The following is a 10,851-nucleotide window of genomic DNA, read 5'->3' on the forward strand; positions in this document are numbered from 1 at the left end:
GCGGCCCTCCGAGGGAGGTTCCGGGGTTTGGCGCCGAGGAGGAATTCCGTCCGAACGGGGGTCAGGTCGGACGGGATGGCTCCGCACGCCTGAGCCGCCTCCACACCCCGAGTGGAGTCAGGGCCGAGCGCCGATTTCAACGCCCGGATGGCGGCGGCCGCGTCCCCGGCACGCCACGAGGACATGCGAGCGGCGAGCGCCCACGGCTCCAACCAACCCGACCCACCGCCATCCAGGACGTCCCTGACTCTGGTCACCCGACCGGCCACAGCCCTCCGCTCCGTCAGCCACGAGCGGCTGAAGCCGACATCGCGGAGGAACGGATTCCCGAGCAGCGGCTCCTGCAGGACGGCCGCTACCCCTGACGGGCGAGAGCTCCGGCTGGAGGCGACCATGGTCCAGACCCTGAGCAGATCCTGGTACAAGACAGGCAGCTCCTGCAAAGACGTGCGGCCGCCCAGCAGCGAGATGAACAGGAGCTGCGTGTCGTAGTTCAGGCCGTGCAGCTGGCGGAAAAAATACGTCGCCAGCGCACGCCATCTAAGAGGACGCTCCGCGTACAGGTATCGCTGCAGCATCCGAAGGCGGAAAGTTGCCACCTGGGTGCGGACGCACACCAGCCCCTGACCGCCCTCCCTAAGCGGGAGACTCAGGACCGCGGCAGCGACCCAGTGCATCCCTTTGGCCCAGAAGAAGTCGACGAACTTCCTCTGAATCTTGGCGACAAAATCAGGGGGGGGGGTCAAAGGAACCAACCGGTACCACAACATGGCGGCCACCAGCTGGTTTATGACCAGCACTCGACCCCTGTAGGATAACACTCGGAGCAGTCCTGTCCAGCGCGCCAGGCGAGCGGTGACTTTGGCCTCCAGCTCTACCCAGTTCGCCGGCCAGGCTTCCTCGGCAGGGCCGAGGTAGACTCCCAGGTACCGGAGGTGCGTGGTACTCCAGGCGAAAGCCCTGAGCTCCTCCGGCATGGAGTCCACCCGCCACTGACCCACCAGGAGTCCGGAACATTTCTCCCAGTTGATTCTTGCGGAGGACGCGGCAGAGTAGACCTCTTGGCACTCGCGCATTCTCCGCAAGTCAAGGGGATCGGTGACCATGAGGAGCACGTCGTCGGCGTAAGCCGAAAGGACGACCTCCACGCCCGGCTCGCGCAGAGCCAGTCCCGACAGCCTCTTTCGCAAGAGGTGCAGGAAAGGCTCTACGCAGATGGTATATAATTGGCCGGACATGGGGCACCCCTGACGCACTCCTCTCCCGAAGCGAAGGGGCGCCGTCAAGGATCCGTTAACCTTAATCAGACACTCCGCGGCGGCGTACAGAAGTCGGATCCGGGCGACGAAATGCGACCCGAACCCGAAAGCGCGCAGAGTCCCGAATAGATACTCGTGATCCACCCTGTCGAACGCCTTCTCCTGATCTAAGGAAAGGAAGGCGACCGACAGACCAGCCCTCTGGGAATGGTGGATCAGGTCCCGGACCAGATGGATGTTATCGTGGATCTTCCGGCCCGGGACCGTGTAGGACTGGTCGGGGTGGATCATGTGGGCCAGCACGGTGCCCAGGCGAGCAGACATCGCCCTGGCGAAGACCTTATAATCCGTGCTGAGGAGGGAGACCGGGCGCCAGTTTTTAAGGTTGCGGAGATCCCCCTTCTTAGGCAGCAGGACCACGACCGCCCTGCGCCACGAAAGGGGCATCTCCCCGGTCGCCAGACATTCCCCCAGGACCCGCGCGTAGTCGCCCCCCAGGACGTCCCAGAAGGCCCTGAGGAACTCCATGGTCAGCCCGTCCAGCCCCGGGGATTTGCCCCTAGAGAGCTGGTGGAGGGCGCCGGTCAGCTCCGCCAAACTGAGCGGAGCGTCCAGACGCTCAGCGTCCTCCGGGCCGACCTTCGGCAGGTCCTCCCACAAAACTCTGCGCGCCTCCTCGCTGGACGGATCCGGAGAGAACAGAGCCTCGTAGTAAGATCGAGCACGGGCCCTGACTCCCTCCGGGTCCGAGACGAGGGACCCGTCGTCGGCCAACAGCGTAAGGAGCTGCTTACGAGCCCCCCGCCACTTTTCCAGCGAGTAGAAGAAGGGAGAGCCGCGGTCCAGGTCCCGCAGGAGCTGGAGCCGCGACCTCACGTACGCTCCTCGGGACCCGACCAGTTGCAGGTCCCTCAGAGCGTCCTTCCTCTCCTCGTACACCTGCCGCAGGGCCGGATCCTCGGCGGCCTGACCGAGACGGGACTCCAGGCCAAGCACCTCCTGCTCCAACCGCCTGACCTCGGACTCCCGCCTCTTAGTCGACCCCCTCGCGTACTCTTGACAGAAGAGGCGGACGTGAGCCTTGCCCACATCCCACCATAGCCTCAAGGAGGAGAAGCCTCCCCGCTTCCCTCTCCAGTCGCTCCAGAACAGACGGAACGAGTCCCGGAACCGCGCGTCCTCCAGCAGCCGGTTGTTAAAGTGCCAGTACGCGGACCCCGACCGGGCACGGAGCAGAGCGAGCTCCATCCATACCAGGTGGTGGTCCGTGCACGACACCGGCCGGATGGAGGCCGACGGGACGCAGGAGGCGTACGCCCGCGAAACGTACAGGCGGTCGATTCTGGTGCACCCTCCTACAGCCCTCACAAAGGTGAACTGGCCGGAGTCGGGATGGAGATTCCGCCAGACGTCCACCAAGTCGAAGGACCCGACCAGGTCCCTCAACTTCTCCGTCGCCGTTCGGCAACGCACGGGACCGGAACGGTCCCTCGCCTCGAGGGTGCGGTTAAAATCCCCCCCGAGGATAATGCACTCGCCGGCGTCGACGGAGTTTAGGTAAGTGGACACTTCCTCAAAGAAGATCACTTGCTCGGCTCCGGACCAGGGGGCGTACACGTTCACCAGGTGAAGCGGCACGTCCCCGTGGCGAAGGGCTACGTGGAGCAAGCGGCCCGGCACCGGCTCCTTGACCCCCAAGATCTCCGGCTGAAAAGTCGGGGCCAACAAGATGGCCACCCCGCTCGAAACGCCGCTGAGGTGACTCAAGGAGACCCCCCCTCCCCATTCCAGGATCCACGTGGCCTCGTCTCCCGGAACGGTGTGGGTTTCCTGCAGAAAGCACACCGCATACTTCCCGTCCCGAAGGACCGAGAACTTGTCAAATCTACGGCGGGCGTCTCTGCCGCCGTTGATGTTGAGGCTAGCTATGGTTATCTCCATGGCAAGAGCACAGCGCAACCTACCTAAAAACTAATGCGCGGAGGGAGCGGGGCCGCTAGTCGACCTCCTCTCCCCCCAAGAGCCCGGTGAGGAGGGATCTGAGCCGGCGCAGACCGACCCCGCCGCCGTCCTCCTCCGCGGCCACGGACACGACGGCGGCCCGGACCGAGCGGATCAGATGCGCCGGCTCCGACCAACGGTCGAGGGCCCGCCGGGCGCCATTGCCATGATGGGTCCAACCGGACACAAAATCCCGGAGTTCCTCAACGGGGATGAGGGGAGACTCGGTGTCGGGCACGAGGGCGTCCACCACCTCACTGGCGGCGAACTCTAAATCCTCCCCAGTGCCCACCACCGAGTCCCCGACCTCCTCCGGGCCATCGTCGCCCGCGGCCGACCCACTCCCCGCACAGGGTGCGGAGAACGGGACGGCCGCGCCGGCCGGCCCCACCTCTGTCACGATCCCACCCCCAGGATCGTCGGCAGAGGATTCCTCCCCGGGCTCTACCGGGGGGTCCGGGTCAGAGGGCGGCTCCGGGCGAGGACCCTCCCCAGCCTCCGAGCGGTGGTAAACGGGCACCCGGATATAATGGGAAACCGGGGAAACCGGGGAGAACATATATTCCAGCTCTCCAACCTCCCCCGGCTCCGCGCCCAGAGACTGGGAGAAGGGGGTCTCCCCACCCACACCGCCACCGACCGACCCGGCCCGTGACATTTTCGTGTTAAAACCCGCCACCAGGTCGAGCAGGTCCTGGGAGAGGTCGAGCCGAGGGCAGACGAATCCGGCCTCTTCGGCCTCGCCCGCTCCGGCACCCAGGACCCCGACCCGGTGAACGGGAAGCTCGCGTCGGCGCACGAATCCACGGCCCCCCCTTTCGGCAGGGTCTCTCCATCCCCCCCGGGAGGCACGGGCACGATCTCCTCCCCCCGAGAGGTGGATGAGCCCCGCTGGCGGTGGGAAATGGAGGGTGGGGTCGCAGGATCCGCCGCCGGCGCCGACTCCGATTCCCTTTTCGCGGGGGGCCGTCCCTTGGCAGGGTTCCCCTCCGCTTCCAGGTAGCGGCGCCTTTTCTGCTTTCCGGAGGGTGGCGGAGGGAGGGCGAGCCCCATGTCTGCTGGGGCCCCCCGCTCCCTCCTGAATACCCGCCAGCCCTGGCTCTGCCGCGACCGCGAGTTGTCGTTTGGCCGCGGTCACGACCACGGCCTCGGGCTGGCTGGAAGGATTTCCAACCTGGGGACCAGCCTCCCGATGTCTACTCTTCTTCCGCGCCTTCTTCGGGCGAGGGTTCCCTCCCTCTCCCCCGGCGGAGGCCTCGTCGGCACCCTCCGCCCGCGCAGTTGACTCTCCCGACGCGGGGGCGGGTTTGGGGGGAGGAACGGTGGCGGCGCCAGCCTCGCCCGCCGGAGCTGCTTTGGCGGCCTGGGAGGCGGGGCAGTTCTTCCTCAGGTGCCCCACCTCCTTGCAGGCATGGCACCGCCCACCCTCTGCCGTCCAGAAGACGCGGTAGGCGGTCCCCTCGTGGAGGGCGTTAAAGCCCCCCTCCGTAACCTCCTCCCGCGCCAGCTTGATAAACGCCTGGCGACGGAAGGAGTAGACATGACGGAGGCTGGTCTCCCTGAGGCCGAGCGACAGCGGCGTTACCCCCGACCTCACCTCCCCCAGTTGACTCCTCCAGCGGGTCCACCGGCAGGAAAGTCCCGCCCACCGTGAGCCCCTTGCTAAGGGCCAGGGACACCGCCCGCTCGGACCTCAGGAAGACTACAGCCTTCCCGTACACTTTCGAGGCCGCGACGATGGCCGAGGGGCCGACAACCTCGGCCATGGCCTTCACGCAGGCCTCAATCGTCATGCCGGGGTGGGCATAGGCCTTGACCCCGTGCTTCCTCGTCACGAGGCGGAATGGCGCCGGGCCAGCAGGAGTAGCACGAGCTGCGGGAGCAGCAGCCGCAGTAACGCCCGCATACGTCCTGCTGGGTCCCGGCACCGGCGAAGATGGTGTTGCCATTCTCTTGTACGCCACGCCCACCCCAAATCTTAGGTCTTCCAGGTATTTTTCTTTTTTTTTTGTTGGACCAAAAGCCCAAGGAAACCTCCTCTCCCCAAAATGGTACTGATCTATTGGGAGAGGGGCTCCTTTTCTGGGGCGTTTTTTATTTTTGTTTTTAAATGCGGAAACCACAAGAGAGAGAGGGAGGGATGTTCCTTAAAGAGGAAGGAGGGAGTCTGCAGGGGCGGGCCGCTGCAGAAATGTCTCTGGAGGGAAGGAACGTACACGTACACGGGTGGCCGATAACGTGGAGTCTTCCGGTGGGCAGGGGGAGGAGATGTCTTCCCCTAGACAGCCGGAGCTGCCTAGGCTCAGTCCTCCACAGATGGCAAAAGTAAGGAACTTCACCCAGGCAGCTCCAGCTGTCCCGGGCCAGACACTTGGGGGCGGAATCCCCTGGTCGAAAAAAGTTCTTCTTACCTCCCCCTACCTTCAGTCGGCCACCCCGATCGCCGTCGACCTCCTCTTCCTGCTGTTTAAGGCTGACAGCAGCAGCAGCAGCACACCCCTCGCAGCTGCTTGATATTTTTTTTTCGCCTCCTTCTTTCTTTCTCCCTCCTTCCCTCTCGATGGCTCTCCTCTCCTCTGTGCTCAGCACCTGCTTGCAGCACTTCCGCAGGGCCACACTCGATTGGCTGGCAAGTGGCTCGCCAATACCGACCGGCCCCAGCACTCTACTCACAGGCCTCTCTCCGTGGGAGACGTGTGGATGTTGTCAGAGTCCGTGAGCCACGGACTCTGCTTCAGGCTGATTGGGACAGACAATTACTGCCAGTTAACAGCCCGCAGTTCGCACCGTCACTGATGTTGAGACCCAAAAGGTCAATCCTTTTTTTTTCCAAAGAAACTTGTGAAATAGGACAATGGAAGTGATTGAAAAAAAAAGGATTCTAAAGACATTGAGTTTTTTTTCTGAAAGACATCTTTTTTTTTAAAAGGTTTTTTTTTTCCTTTTTTTTCTCCTTTTTTTTCTAATTAGGCCCCCCTTTTATAAGAAGGGGGTGTGGGGTGTGCTTAACAACTAAAAACCAAACAAACCAAAACCAAGAGTTCAAATCAAAATTTTATTATCCTCGTTCAGGATGCACTCCAGCTCCTGCGGTGCCCACCGGTCGTGGAAAGCCTCAAGCGTACCGGCAGACACCGCGTGCTCCATCTCCAGGGCCACCCGGGCGCGGAGCAACCCGCGAAAGAGAGGCAGACAGGCCGAGCGACCGCCCCCACGGACCACGATCATCCTGGACCTGTGGATGGCCACCTTGGACAGGCCCAGGAGCAGGCCCACGAGGACGTCCACCGACCTGCCCGCCCCCCTCCTCACCGGGCGGCCAAAGATCAGGAGCGTGGGACTGAAGTGCAGCCAGAACTTGAGGAGCAGCCCCTCCAAATAATGGAACAGGGGCTGCAGTCTCGCACACCCAGTGTACAAATGAAAAACGGACTCCTCCAGGCCGCAGAAAATGCAAGCGGCCTGGGTGTCCGTAAAATGGCGTAAACGCCTGTTGCACGGGACTGCTCCGTGCAACACCCTCCACCCCAGATCCCCAAAGTAACACGGGAGGACCCCTGCATAGAGAGCCTCCCAATGGGGACCCCCGTCTCCGCCGGACGGCAGGATGGCACGCCAGGGCGTGTCCGGGCGAGAGACGAGGGCGAGGAAGTGGATGGTGTGCAGGAGCAGCCCGTACAGGAAATCCCTCCGCGCGGTGTGAAACGGCACGGAGGGAATTTCCGAGAGACGGCTCAAGTTGTGAGGCGCGGCCCTCCGAGGGAGGTTCCGGGGTTTGGCGCCGAGGAGGAATTCCGTCCGAACGGGGGTCAGGTCGGACGGGATGGCTCCGCACGCCTGAGCCGCCTCCACACCCCGAGTGGAGTCAGGGCCGAGCGCCGATTTCAACGCCTGGATGGCGGCGGCCGCGTCCCCGGCACGCCACGAGGACATGCGAGCGGCGAGCGCCCACGGCTCGAGCCAACCCGACCCTCCGCCATCCAGGACGTCCCTGACTCTGGTTACCCGACCGGCCACAGCCCTCCGCTCCGTCAGCCACGAGCGGCTGAAGCCGACATCGCGGAGGAACGGATTCCCGAGCAGCGGCTCCTGCAGGACGGCCGCTACCCCTGACGGGCGAGAGCTCCGGCTGGAGGCGACCATGGTCCAGACCCTGAGCAGATCCTGGTAAAAGACAGGCAGCTCCTGCAAAGACGTGCGGCCGCCCAGCAGCGAGACGAACAGGAGCTGCGTGTCGTAGTTCAGGCCGTGCAGCTGGCGGAAAAAATACGTCGCCAGCGCACGCCATCTAAGAGGACGCTCCGCGTACAGGTATCGCTGCAGCATCCGAAGGCGGAAAGTTGCCACCTGGGTGCGGACGCACACCAGCCCCTGACCGCCCTCCCTAAGCGGGAGACTCAGGACCGCGGCAGCGACCCAGTGCATCCCTTTGGCCCAGAAGAAGTCGACGAACTTCCTCTGAATCTTGGCGACAAAATCAGGGGGGGGGGGTCAAAGGAACCAACCGGTACCACAACATGGCGGCCACCAGCTGGTTTATGACCAGCACTCGACCCCTGTAGGATAACACTCGGAGCAGTCCTGTCCAGCGCGCCAGGCGAGCGGTGACTTTGGCCTCCAGCTCTACCCAGTTCGCCGGCCAGGCTTCCTCGGCAGGGCCGAGGTAGACTCCCAGGTACCGGAGGTGCGTGGTACTCCAGGCGAAAGCCCTGAGCTCCTCCGGCATGGAGTCCACCCGCCACTGACCCACCAGGAGTCCGGAACATTTCTCCCAGTTGATTCTTGCAGACGACGCGGCAGAGTAGACCTCTTGGCACTCGCGCATTCTCCGCAAGTCAAGGGGATCGGTGACCATGAGGAGCACGTCGTCGGCGTAAGCCGAAAGGACGACCTCCACGCCCGGCTCGAGCAGAGCCAGTCCCGACAGCCTCTTTCGCAAGAGGCGCAGGAAAGGCTCCACGCAGATGGTGTATAATTGGCCGGACATGGGGCACCCCTGACGCACTCCTCTCCCGAAGCGAAGGGGCGCCGTCAAGGATCCGTTAACCTTGATCAGACACTCCGCGGCGGCGTACAGAAGTCGGATCCGGGCGACGAAATGCGACCCGAACCCGAAAGCGCGCAGAGTCCCGAATAGATACTCGTGATCCACCCTGTCGAACGCCTTCTCCTGATCTAAGGAAAGGAAGGCGACCGACAGACCAGCCCTCTGGGAATGGTGGATCAGGTCCCGGACCAGATGGATGTTATCCTGGATCTTTCGGCCCGGGACCGTGTAGGACTGGTCGGGGTGGATCATGTGGGCCAGCACGGTGCCCAGGTGAGCAGACATCGCCTTGGCAAAGACCTTATAATCCGTGCTGAGGAGGGAGACCGGGTGCCAGTTTTTAAGGTTGCGGAGATCCCCCTTCTTAGGCAGCAGGACCACGACCGCCCTGCGCCACGAAAGGGGCATCTCCCCGGTCGCCAGACATTCCCCCAGGACCCGCGCGTAGTCGCCCCCCAGGACGTCCCAGAAGGCCCTGAGGAACTCCACGGTCAGCCCATCCAGCCCCGGGGATTTGCCCCTCGAGAGCTGGTGGAGGGCGCCGGTCAGCTCCGCCAAACTGAGCGGAGCGTCCAGACGCTCGGCGTCCTCCGGGCCGACCTTCGGCAGGTCCTCCCACAAAACTCTGCGCGCCTCCTCGCTGGACGGATCCGGAGAGAACAGAGCCTCGTAGTAGGATCGAGCCCGGGCCCTGACTCCCTCCGGGTCCGAGACGAGGGACCCGTCGTCGGCCAGCAGCGTAAGGAGCTGCTTACGAGCCCCCCGCCGCTTTTCCAGCGAGTAGAAGAAGGGAGAGCCGCGGTCCAGGTCCCGCAGGAGCTGGAGCCGCGACCTCACGTACGCTCCTCGGGACCCGACCAGTTGCAGGTCCCTCAGAGCGTCCTTCCTCTCCTCGTACACCTGCCGCAGGGCCGGATCCTCGGCGGCCTGACCGAGACGGGACTCCAGGCCAAGCACCTCCTGCTCCAACCGCCTGACCTCGGACTCCCGCCTCTTGGTCGACCCCCTCGCGTACCCTTGACAGAAGAGGCGGACGTGAGCCTTGCCCACGTCCCACCATAGCCTCAAGGAGGAGAAGCCTCCCCGCTTCCCTCTCCAGTCGCTCCAGAACAAACGGAACGAGTCCCGGAACCGCGCGTCCTCCAGCAGCCGGTTGTTAAAGTGCCAGTACGCGGACCCCGACCGGGCGCGGAGCAGAGCGAGCTCCATCCACACCAGGTGGTGGTCCGAGCACGACACCGGCCGGATGGAGGCCGACGGGACGCAGGAGGCGTACGCCCGCGAAACGTACAGGCGGTCGATTCTGGTGCTCCCCCCTCCGGCCCTCACAAAGGTGAACTGGCCGGAGTCGGGATGGAGATTCCGCCAGACGTCCAAGTCGAAGGACCCGACCAGGTCCCTCAACTTTCCCGTCGCCGACCGGCGATCCGCGGGACCGGAGCGGTCCCTCGCCTCGAGGGTACGGTTAAAATCCCCCCCGAGGATAATGCACTCGCCGGCATCGACGGAGTTCAGGTAAGTGGACACTTCCTCAAAGAAGCTCACTTGCTCGGCTCCGGACCAGGGGGCGTACACGTTCACCAGGTGAAGCGGCACGTCCCCGTGGCGAAGGGCTACGTGGAGCAAGCGGCCCGGCACCGGCTCCTTGACCCCAAAGATCTCCGGCTGAAAAGTCGGGGCCAACAAGATGGCCACCCCGCTCGAAACGCTGGCGAGGTGACTCAAGTAGACCCCCCCTCCCCATTCCAGAATCCACGTGGCCTCGTCTCCCGGAACGGTGTGGGTTTCCTGCAGAAAGCACACCGCATACTTCCCGTCCCGAAGGACCGAGAACTTGTCAAATCTACGGCGGGCGTCTCTGCCGCCGTTGATGTTGAGGCTGGCTATGGTTATCTCCATGGCAAGAGCACAGCGCAACCTACTTAAAGCTAACGCGCGGAGGGAGCGGGGCCGCTAGTCGACCGCCACTCCCTCAAGAGCCCGGTGAGGAGAAGCCTGAGCCGGCGCAACCCGACCCTGCCGCCGCCACCCTCCGCGGCCACGGACGCGACGGTGGCCCGGACCGAGCAGATTAATTGCGCCGGCTCCGACCAACGGTCGAGGGCCAGCCGGACGCCATCGCGACGATGGCTCCAAACGGACACAAAATCCCGGAGTTCCTCAACGGGGATGAGGGGAGACTCGGTGTCGGGCACGAGGGCGTCCACCACCTCACTGGCGGCGAACTCTAAATCCTCCCCAGTGCCCACCAGAGTCCCCGTCCTCCTCCGGGTCATCGTCGCCCGCGGCCGACCCACTCCCCGCACAGGGTGCGGAGACGGCCGCGCCGGCCGGCCCCTCCTCTGTCACGATCCCACCCCCCCGGATCGTCGGCAGAGGAGTCCCCCCCCGGGCTCTACCGGGGGCTCTGGGTCAGAGGGCAGCGCCGGGCAGGGACCCTCCCCATCCTCCGGGTGGTGAAAAACAGGCACCCGGATATAGGGGCAAACCGGGGAAACCGGGGAGAACGTGTACTCAAGTTCTCCCACCTCCCCCGGCTCCGAG

Source organism: Heptranchias perlo, chromosome 35 (genome assembly GCF_035084215.1).
Source record: "Heptranchias perlo isolate sHepPer1 chromosome 35, sHepPer1.hap1, whole genome shotgun sequence".
Taxonomy (NCBI): Eukaryota; Metazoa; Chordata; class Chondrichthyes; order Hexanchiformes; family Hexanchidae; genus Heptranchias; species Heptranchias perlo.